This window comes from Triticum dicoccoides, chromosome 7B (genome assembly GCF_002162155.2).
Source record: "Triticum dicoccoides isolate Atlit2015 ecotype Zavitan chromosome 7B, WEW_v2.0, whole genome shotgun sequence".
NCBI classification, from domain to species: Eukaryota; Viridiplantae; Streptophyta; class Magnoliopsida; order Poales; family Poaceae; genus Triticum; species Triticum dicoccoides.
The window spans coordinates 355,093,751-355,105,594 of NC_041393.1; the positions used below are offsets into that span (position 1 = coordinate 355,093,751).

Here is an 11,844-nt window from a genome sequence, read left to right on the forward strand (position 1 = left end):
CGCCAGAAATCCTTCTTGCTACGTCTTGAGCTTGCATTGGTTTTCCTTGAAGAGGAAAGGATGATGCAGCAATAGTAGCGTAAGTATTTTCCTCAGTTTTTGAGAACCAAGGTATCAATCCAGTAGGAGGATCCTCAAAAGTCCCACGCACCTATACAAACAAATAAAGAACTCGCAACCAACGCAATAAAGGGGTTGTCAATCCTTTCACGGCCACTTGCGAAAGTGAGATCTGATAGAGATAATATGATAAGATAAATATATTTTTGGTATTTAAAACAAAAAAGAGGCTACCAGCTCACCTCCAAGAGGCTCCCCCGATTCGGCCTTCGTGGGCCATCGGATCTGTTTTTTTCGTGCGTCTGCACCATTGATCTTTGCAGCAGTTAAACTCAGTTTTCACCTTGCAGTCATTTTCGTTGTCCAATGACTGGTGGGCTCGCGTTGCATGTTGGTTGGCTGGGTTGCCCGTTTTCGGGTGCAGGTGGTTTTGCCCCATCAGCTCGTGGCGCCCGCACCCAATCACCCGCGTCTCGCCCCACTCCCACCCCAGCCGCCAAACGAACCCTAGCCCGCTTTCTCCCTTCCCTCGATCCCCACGAGCCGCCGCACCCCTCCCTCCCCAATCTCCACAGCCGCCGCACCTCTCCCTCGATCCCCACGATCCTCTCCTCGCCCGCAGCCGCCGGCCTCGTCTCTCCACTCGCCTACTCCTCTCCTCTACCATGTCGTCGTCGATCCCACCGCCGGCCTTCTCCACTGCTTGCCTCTTCCTGTCCGCTTCCATGTCACCGTCGATCCAGATCGGATGTAGGTCATCGTTGTGGGAGAGTAGCGGTGGCGGGGTCTTCTCGATGCGGGTGAGGATGTAGGGGAGGGGTAGGATGCGGACGACAAGGTGAAGGAGGAGGCCGGCGAGGAAGGCAAGCAACAGCGGGGAAGGAGCAGGTGAGCAATCCTAGCGCGGGGAACATCCGTGGGGACGGCGCCGTCGGCCAGGGGCCATTCGCCGTCGTCGGCCTCACTCGCCTCGTCTGCTCTCTCTTCACCAGCCCGACCATAGAGGATGGGATGAGAAAGTCTGTGGCCAGCGAATGGAGCCCCACCTTTGCGTTTCTGTCGCCGCCGAGGAACGTCGCAGCCACTCGCCCACACCAGCCAAAGTAAGCCTCCACCATCTTCTACTAATAACAGGTCCAAGAACATCTCTTCCTGGGTATGAACGAGCCAGAAGTGGCTGCTTCAGATTATAAAATCATGGTTTGTCTTTGTTTAACTTGCAATGTACTAAGGTAGTAGAGGTTGTGGAGTACGTGCACTTCATATTAGTCTCAGAAGTCAGAACCGACTTGCTGACATCCACTTTCAGACCAGTTTTCTATTTTTGTTTAGCTAAGCTGTCAGCTAACTGTGGAAGAAGTGTATTGTATGTGGGTGTTTTGATTGGTAAATCTGCAGAAACTATCAGATGCCTGCAGATCACCTCAGATGCTAAAATCCAGATTGTGGAATAGGACGAAGCTGATCCAAATTAAATCATATCCTTTCTTTGGTTGATGTAGGTGATTCATCTACACTACCGCTAGAAGATTTGGGACTTCACAATCTGATGCTGAGCAAGTGGACATCCATGTCCCAAATGAGAAGGTCATCCTTAAAGAAATATCTCAGCTATAAAACATACTTAAGTTGTCTGATATATTTCCTTTTATCATAATATGTAGGCTGGGTTGCTCATTGGGGAGGGAGGTGAGACCATTGAGCTTTTAGAAACTAAGTCTGGGGCTGGCATTCAGGATAGTGCTATGACTATATGCATGGATGTCTTTATCCATCCCCAAATGAGAAGGTCATCCTTAAAAAATATCTCGGCTATAAAACATACTTAAGATCTCTGATATATTTCCTTTTATCATAATATGTAGGCTCGGATGCTCATTGGGGAGGGAGGTGAGACCATTGAGTTTTAGAAACTAAGTCTGGGGCTGGCATTCAGGTTAGTGCTATGATTATATGCATGGATGTTTTTATTCATTTCAAAATGAAAAATAATATTCTTTTTTGTAGTTAATCCCGCATCATCTCCCCGAAGGTGATCTTTCCACAGAAAGAAAAATACAACTTAGTGGGAATTGGAATCAAATAGAGATTGCAAGAACAATGGTCGTGGAACTCATTAGTCAGGTGCTTCTCGTACTTATCTATATCTATAAGTATGATATGTTACATTGCTCTCCATGCTATTTGAAAATTTAAAGGGGAGTTATATTTGTTTTTCAGTCTTATACATGTAGATCTGCGTGAAGTTAAAAACCATGGTTGCTAGATATGCACTTTCTGTTTTGAAATGTTGCTTGCACTTTTTGTGTTACCATGATTGGGCAAATATTTGAGTAGTCTTGATTTTTTTGTTTTTTAGATGAATTCTTCACTTTTTCAGCATGGGCTTCTGATGAACTTTGTTATTCAGGGCAAAGGTTGATTAATCTAATGATCTGTGTTATTTCTTTGGCGTTAGGTACAGAAGATTAGTTTTTTTGTTGTGGATTTTTCTGCCTTTGCAGGCCTCTTTCTTTGTTACTTCTGAAACTCAACATATGGGGATTTTGAGAGGATTTTCATGTTCTGACCAGGGTCAGTGCTAGATTAAATATATCCGCAGTAGCGCAAGATTTTATTCTTCTCTAAACGACCTGATTTAGAGACATTTTAAGGTGTTTATCCAGATGTGATCTTTTTTATTCAGTGACAGGCGAATCATATAATTCTTTCATTTAAATTCGTGCTCTGTTATCTAGAAACTAATAGGTCCTTCTGTATACATAGACTATCATGCCGTGAAAGTGTAATATTTTCCCCCTGTTTTGGACTAACTTGTTATCTAATCATTTCAAACTCTATATTTTTAATGTTTAGTAATTAAACCTTTAAGGACTAATGGTTGATGCTAGATCTTGATTTTTTTTTACTCTGTTATTCTTTGTTGTTAGTAACTTACTATTACTCTGTGTAGGCTAAACTGGTGCGTACATTTTCTGTGGTTAGACATATATTTCTATATGCATGTGGAAGTGTAGATCTCGTGAGATATATTTTATAACTGGAATGGCTGAGTATCTGTGTTAGTTGATTACCTCATGCAATAGTTGTAGCTTCTCATGGAATATTCACACGCTGTCAGTGACAATGTATCATATTTACAAGAGCTCAACCTTGTGCTTAGTTGATTACGAGAATGCCACTCTCATATGCCTGATAGACTATGTTGCCTTGATATGTTGTAAGAGAATAATTCATATGGAATTCAGTTGCAAGAGGAACAAGTATGACGTAATGTTGATTTATTGATAAACATGCATTTTCGTGATTATATAATTGTATATGAATTTTTTAGAGAAAATATTGCAAGAGCTCATCCATGTACTTGCTTGATTACACCAACTTGGGAGCACTATCAAGTACTCCCTACTTCCCAAAATCTTGGGCGTATTAGGTATTAGCACGAAAATTAGCGCACTGGTAGTTACGTGAGCCATCGTACGAGGGAGCCATCCACAATTGGAGAAAAAAAAGGAAGGCATGCACGATTTGGGTGCTAACGGCACCAGAGGACCGACCGCCTTTTTTATTTCCAAAAACGTAGCTAACTACACACCCTGCATTATGGGACTGCATGTAAAATCTAATATGCCCAAATTTTTTGGAAGGAGGGAGTACCAAACAATGTTTTCTGTTTGTGATAAATTCAGTTATGGTGTGATTGCCTACTGTAGTACTCCCTCCGTTCGGAAATACTCGTCGGAGAGATGGATGTATCTAGACGTATTTTTGTTCTAAATGCATTCATTTTCATCCATTTCTACGACAAGTATTTCCGGACGGAGGGAGTACTACCCAAACTGATTTCATCATATCATCAATTTCAGGAAGCTTATGTAGTTTGTCATTGATTATTGATGTCATAACAAGGATATGCCATACACACGAAGATACTCCTATTAACACGAGTGCCATCAGTATAGTGACCTTGTGCATCAGGTATGTTGTGTCTCCTGCACGCTGGGCTTCTACCGCTTTTCCAGGCCTATATTTATTTGCCCCTGAAATGCTTGCAAGGGTTCTTCTCTTTGGGTCCACACCATTTTTCCTTCTCTGATTTGGATTCCATCCTTTGCTTCTGCTTGAAGTGGTACTCTAAAATTCGTTTTGTTTTGGCGTTACAAGTTGGTGGATCTTAAACTTACCCATAGTTACAAAATAGTGCAGTGAGTCTGACAGGTGGTTGTGTAATAGTCAGTTGTGCTGGTTTTTCAATTTGAGTACGAGAAGTGGTACTCTGGTATTAACTGCCTTTTCAAATCACGTTACTTCTTTTTAGATTTGAGTTTCCCCTTTCGTGTCATGATGGTTCTGTACCTAGGTCTCGCCAATGGTTGTGAGTGGATGCATAAATATAACCACTTTTTGATCGGTATATCAAATCCATGGGCTGTTGTGAAGCTTGCATGTATTTATTTCTTCTGGTGTAGCTTCACAAATTCCTATCACATTGGTTTGCGCCCTACCTTGGGTTTCTCTGTTTTGGATGTGCCTTGCTTTTTTCCTTGTTCTTTCTTTGCTTGCTGATCTAGCTTTTCACTGTTTCATTTTTTCACAGAAAAAGGACTTGGTTAAAGCATAAGGACGATGATCCCGTTTTTGCTCTATAGGCCTCCCCTTCTTCAAATGAAGCTCCAACCTTAGCAAGGGTATGGTAGTAGATGATGTGTCTGTTTTGTTTGTGTCGACAGACAAGCGGTTGGTTGATTCTGTATACACATCCTGCAAACTAAGCTTAGCAAATAGCAATAAAGCTACAACAAGTGTGTTCACTGTCATCTCCCTTTGAAACAATATATCATCTTCTGGTTTTCTAATATGTATTGTACAGCATGAAGGGGAGCCTTGGCGCAGTGGTAAAGCTGCTGCCTTGTGACCATGAGGTCACGGGTTCAAGTCCTGGAAACAGCCTCTTGCAGAAATGTAGGGAAAGGCTGCGTACAATAGACCCAAAGTGGTCGGACCCTTCCCCAGACCCTGCGCAAGCGGGAGCTACATGCACTGGGGCTGCCCTTTTTATTGTACAGCATGTGACTATCCAAATTATTCTCTGTAGATAACTACACGCTTATCTACTTGTCGTACCAAAATGGTTCGTCTTTATCAAAATCCATGTTTCCTTGTTCCTTCCTATATCTCGGTTTTAGTATTGTATTGCTTTTGTTTTCGGCAGTCACGTGCCTATTTGTATGAGGGATTTGTTATTGACCTAAGGCCAAGTGTATCACTATCTATTTATCATCCTTGGTGTTGGGATCAAGACGATGAGTATGATGATGCCATTGATTCACATGATGATCTTGGTGATGAGTATGATGATGCCAATCATATGTTGGTGTGAGGAAACTTGGTGATGGTATTGGTGAGAGCGTAGAGAAGGAAGTGAAGGTTCCCGTTGAGAGAAAGATGAAAGATTAGTGGTTCCATTCAATTCCAGATGTAACACGTGTGTATGAATCATCGTGGTATCTTAGATATGCTTGGTTGATATTTTCTTCTCCTATTTTCACCATAACAGATATGTAGTACCCATTTAAGAGAGCCATAAGAGGAAAGGGAAAAACCAATTACATAAATCTATCTATTCATGCCACGTCAACCAAGAATTGAACATGTCATTTGTATTCTTCGATTGTTGATGTGGTGGTTTCTTTTGCCCCTTGGTTTTGGAGACCTTTCAAAAAATCTTGGACCGGAGATGTTTTTACATCCTATAAGTTAGTTTCATGCAAACTTGCATGGCTAAGTAGTTAAACTAAGAGTCCTTGCACACACAAAAGCAAATAAATATCCACCCTCATCACAACATGTAGACCACAGAGCTGTTCCATGCTACAATTGCTTAATACCCTCCATCTAACTAATTTCTATAACTTCAAATAAGCAAATAAATGCGAAGACACTCCGGGTTTGAATTGGTATATTGTGCCATTTGGAAATATAATTGTATATTTTGAAACATGCCAAAAAAACATAACAAATTATGCATGCTCAAGTATATATTTTGAAACGTAGTGTTCCATAATTTTTTCATATAAAAGGGTTGGAATTCTTACCCTTATTGCTTGCTAAAACCGAAAGTTACTAAATATTTTCAAAGCACTGGTCATATAAAAGGGTTTTAAATGGGACTCTGCGCCATTTGGCAGAACTGGTCATCTCATCGATTTGAATGGGACTCTGTGGTACCAAACTAAAATGTGTATATACATCTCATTATAGACAACAAGTCACCATTTTTTATTTAAAGGTGATTAAATTTGTTGCCATATGTGCTTGCCCACAACTAAACCAACTAAACCATGGGTTTTCTTTTCAATCCGCACATGGATTCAGCGGATCTCTGCGCCATTTGGCGCAACATGTAGCATGGTTTAAAATGGGCTTTCCACTACCAATATCGAATATGTCCTTGCATAATGAAACTATTTTCATCGACAACATGGCTTTAGCGGGTCTCTGCGCCATTTGGCGCAACGGGTCCACTAGTTTTATAATATAGATGCAAAAAGTAAAGATGCAAATAAAAGTAGATTGAAAGCTTATATGATAAAAGGTAGACCCGGGGGCATAGGTTTCACTAGTGGCTTCTCTCAAAATAGCATAAGTATTACGGTGGGTGAACAAATTACTGTCGAGCAATTGATAGAAAAGTGAATAATTATGTGATTATCTAGGCATGATCATGTATATAGGCATCACGTCCGCAACAAGTAGACCGACTCCTGCCTGCATCTACTACTTTTACTCCACACATCGACCGACTCCTGCCTGCATCTAGAGTATTAAGTTCATAAAGAACAGAGTAACGCATTAAGAAAGATGTCATGATGTAGAGGGATAAACTCAAGCAATATGATATAAACCCCATCTTTTTATCCTCGATGGCAACAATACAATACGTGCCTTGCTGCCCATGCTGTCACTGGGAAAGGACACCGCAAAATTAAACCCAAAGCTAAGCACTTCTCCCATGGCAAGAAAGATCAATCTAGTAGGCCAAACCAAACTGATAATTCAAAGAGACTTGCAAAGATAACTCAATCATACATAAAAGAATTCAAAGGAGATTCAATTTTTTCTCATAGATAAACTTGATCATAAACCCACAATTCATCGGATCTCGACAAACACACCGCAAAAAGAGTTTACATCGAATAGATCTCCACAAGAGAGGAGGAGAACATTGTATTGAGATCCCAAAAGAGAGAAGAAGTCGTCTAGCTAATAACTATGGACCCGAAGGTCTGTGGTAAACTACTCACAACTCACCGGAGGGGCTATGGTGTTGATGTAGAAGCCCTCCATGGTCGATTCCCCCTCCGGCAGAGCGCCGGCGAAGGCTCCAAGATGGGATCTCGCGGATACAGAAGGTTACAGCGGTGGGAATTGTGTTTCGTTGGCTCCCTGGATGTTTTCGGGGTACGTAGGTATATATAGGAGGAAGGAGTACGTCGGTGGCCGCCTATGGGGCCCAGGAGATAGGGGCGTGCCCAGAGGGGGTGGGCGCGCCCTCCTGTCTCCTGGCCGCCTCGCAAGCTTCTTGACTTGCACTCCAAGTTCTCTGGATCACGTTTGTTCCAAAAATCACGCTCCCGAAAGTTTCATTCCATTTGGACTCCGTTTGATATTCTTTTTCTTCAAAATACTGAAATAGGCAAAAAAACAGCAATACGGGTTGGGCCTCCGGTTAGTAGGTTAGTCCCAAAAATGATATAAATGTGTAAAATAAAGCCCATAAACATCCAAAAGGGGTAATATAATAGCATGGAATAATCAAAAATTATAGATACGCTGGAGACGTATCAGTAGGTATTGTGGACTCATATGACACAACTTGGTTTAAGGATTTTGGATGCACAAGTAGTATTCCTACTTAGTACAGGAAAGGCTAGCAAATAGATTGAGAAGCAACAAACCAAGAAACAAAAACAATCATAAACGAGCATTAAGCATAACTAAAACCGAATAATGCACCACAAGTAGGATGTAATTTCATTGCATAACTATTGTCTTTCGTGCTTGCATAGGGAATCACAAACCTTAACACCAATATTCTTACTAAAGCATAATTACTCACCAACATGACTCACATATTATCTATCATCATATCTCAAAACTATTACAAAGAATCAAGTTTATAATATCCAATGATCTTCACAAAAGTTTTTATTATATCCCTCTTGGATATCTATCACTTTAGGACTAGTTTAGTATATTACCATTGCTTATAACAAACTCTCAAATAAATTTAAGTGAAGAACATGAGCATAAATAATTTTTTCATCTCTCAAAATAATATAAGTGAAGCATGAGAGGATTTCTCAAAAAATTAAAGCACCACTGTGCTAAAAAAAGATATACGTGAAGCACTAGAGCAATTCCATAGCTCAAAAAAATTAAGTGAAGCACAAAGAGCAATTCTAACAAATCATGGCATCATTATGTCTCTCTCAAATAGGTGTGTCCAGCAAGGATTATTGTGACAAACTAAAAAGCAAAACAAGCATATAATACGAGGCGCTCCAAGCAAAACTCATGATATGTGACAAATAAAACTATAGATCCAAGTAAAATTACTTGGTTCTCCTTGAATATTTCCCTGGGGTGCCATGGGAATCCCCAATCTTAGGATCTTTTCACTCCTTATTCCTTCATCCATCGTGATCTCACCCAAACCTTGGAAACTTCAATCACACAAAACCTTCGTGAGATCCGTTAGTATAATAAAGCAAATCACCACTTTAAGTTCTATTGAAAACCCATTCATATTTTATCATTGCATTATACCTACTATACTCTAACTTTACAATGGCTTATACCCCCCGATACAATCCATAGATTCATCAAAATAAGCACATAATGCAACGAAAACAGAATAGTCTGTGGTAATCTGGACTTTGACCATATTTTTGTAACTCCAAAAATTCAGAAAAATTAGGACAATGTAGCCAATTTGTATATAAATCTTGTGTAAACAATTCAAATTTTATCACGCTTCTGTGATTTTTAATAATTCTTCTACTGGGCGCAAAAGTTTCTGTTTTCCAACAAGTTCAAATCAACTATCACCCAACAAGAGGCTAAAGGCTTTACTTGGCACAAACACTAATTAAAACATAAAAACACAATCATAACAGTAGAATAATTGTGTGAACACACAAAAACAGAAAGAAAAAAGGGGAAAATGTTTTATTCATTGGGTTGCCTCCCAACAAGCGCTATCGTTTTAATGCCCCTAGCTAGGCATAATGCATAGATTCAAGTATTGTCATCTTTAGTTCCCAACTCCTCAATCACACAACCATAATTCTTTAGAAATCTAGCAAGCATATTTCAATAATCACGTTCCTAGGAATAAAAATTTAAGAATTCACGCTTGTAAGTAGGGGTTTTTACTACTTCCACAAAGTTGGGGTGAATACTAATCACTTTAAGATCTTCATTGTTGCTACTAGAGGTGGCACCCTTGTTCTTAGGAACATGTGTAAACTTGCAATGCTTACTAGTAGGAGTTTTTTCAATAGTTTTAACAGAAAAAAAATTGAGCTCAAGTTACTAAAAATTTCTTCCAATTTATCAATCTGAGCAGGGCTCTCTTCTACCCTTTTGTCAACTATGGGACCTTTTTCTTTTAATAGTTTAAGAGCATCTCCCGCTTTTGACCCAATTTTATTAGCAAGATTATGCATCCTTTTATCCAAATTTTCAATATGTTCTTCGGTGAGCATTTTCCTTTCAATAGAATAGATCCTTTGCATAACATGCTCAAGAGTTAAAATCGTTTCATTGATAATAATAGGTGGTGATCCCACTAAATTTCCCTTAGCATTAAAAGCATCCATGGTAGGGCACATCAAGAAACTCCCTCTAGTGATAGTATTAAGAACAAATCTATACCAAGTAGTGATGCCAATGTAAAAATTGCGAAGAATAATTGTAGTGGATTGCTTACAAGCAGATCTATTATGAGCACCTCAAATCCTATACCAAGCATCTTTTAAATTATCTCCTCCCCTTTGCTTAAAGTTGAGAACTTCGTTCTTGTGGGTACATGTAATAGAGGAAGAACCAGCCATAATGATAAAGTAGGCAAGCAAGATCACAACCAAACAAAAGATCGAACGGGAAAAAAGCAAACAAAAATAAGGCAAATAAAATGGCAAATATTTTTTGTGGTCTCGCAAAAAAGTTTTTGAAGTGGGGGAGATGAAAACGAGAGGCAAATGGCAAATAATGTAAATTGCAAGGAGATGAGGTTTGTGATTGGGTACCTGATAGATGTTGATGATGTCTCCCCGGCAATGGCGCCCGAAATTCTTCCTGATTGCTTGTATCTGTGTTGGTATTTACCCGAAGAGGAGAGGATGATGCAGCACATCAATAGTAAGTATTTCCCTCAGTTATGAAACAAAGGTTATCAATCTAGTAGGAGAGCCAAGCAACACTATGTAAACAGTACCTGCACACAAATAACAAATACTTGCTACCCAACGTGTAAGAGGGGTTGTCAATCCCTCCTTGGTATTGAAATAGATTAAATTGTATGAGATTGGATAAATAGATCTGACAAAAACACAAAATAAAATAACGAAAGAAAAAGTGCGGCAAGGTATTTTTGGGTTTTTGGAATAATAGATCTGAAAAAAATATCATAGGAAATAGACCCGGGGCCGTAGACTTCAGTAGTGGCTTCTCTCGAAAAAATAGCATACGGTGGGTAAACAAATTACTGTTGGGCAATTGATAGAAGACAAAATAATTATGACGATATCCAAGGCAATGATCATGTATATAGGCATCATGTCCAAGGTTAGTAGACCGAAACGATTCTGCATCTACTACTATTACTCCACACATCGACCACTATCCAGCATGCATCTAGTGTATTAAGTTCATGGAGAAACAAAGTAATGCAATAAGAACGATGACATGATGTAGACAAGATCTATTCATGTAGGAATAGACCCCATATTTTTATCCTAAATGGCAATGATACATGCGTGTCACTTCTCCTTCTGTCACTGAGATTGAGCACCGCAAGAACAAACCCATCACAAAGCACCTCTTCCCATCGCAAGAAAAATCAATCTAGTTGGCCGAACCAAACCAATGTTTCAGAGAAGAAATACGAGGCTATAATAATCATGCATATAAGAGATTAAAGAAGACTCAAATAATATTCATAGATAGATTTGATCATAAACTCACAATTCATCGGATCCCAACAAACACACTGCAAGAAGTCATTACATCAAATAGATCTCCAAGAACATCGAGGACAACATTGTATTGAGAATCAAAAAGAGAGAAGAAGCCATCTAGCTACTGCCTACGGACCAGTAGGTTTGTGTTAAACTACTCACGCATCATCAGAGGAGCACCAGTGAGGATGATGAACCCCTCAGTGATCGTGTTCCCCACCGGCAAGGTGCTGGAATAGGGCTCTAGATTGGATCTCATGGTTCTGGAACTAGCGGCGACTGGAATTATGTTTCGTCGACTTCCCTAGGGTTTCTGGAGTATTTGGGTATTTACAGAGCTGAGAGGCGGTGGAAAGGACTCCCGTCAACCCCACTACCACCAGGGCGCGCCAGGGGCCTCTGGCGCACCCTGGTGCCTTGTGGGCCCCACATGCCTTCCCTCCCGCTCTTCCTTGGCTCCCATGTTGTCTTCTGCGCAGAAAAAATCTCAAAAAAGTTTCGCTGCGTTTGAGTACGTTTGATGTGGATATTATGCGAAGTA

At 40.2% G+C, this 11,844-nt stretch overlaps 1 long non-coding RNA gene across 3 annotated transcripts; it reads left to right on the forward strand.

Annotated features, from left to right (window-relative positions):
* Positions 1-528: 528 nt before the first annotated feature.
* Positions 529-5,232, forward strand: LOC119336297. 3 transcript variants are annotated; one of them, XR_005162352.1, is made up of 8 exons: positions 529-948; positions 1,053-1,163; positions 1,563-1,647; positions 1,725-1,849; positions 1,926-1,996; positions 2,068-2,184; positions 3,927-4,038; positions 4,658-5,232. It is a non-coding gene; the product is annotated as an uncharacterized LOC119336297 (long non-coding RNA). The 3 variants fall into 3 exon arrangements; XR_005162351.1 differs by having other exon boundaries at positions 529-1,163; positions 2,519-4,038; XR_005162350.1 differs by having other exon boundaries at positions 529-1,163.
* Positions 5,233-11,844: the final 6,612 nt, after the last annotated feature.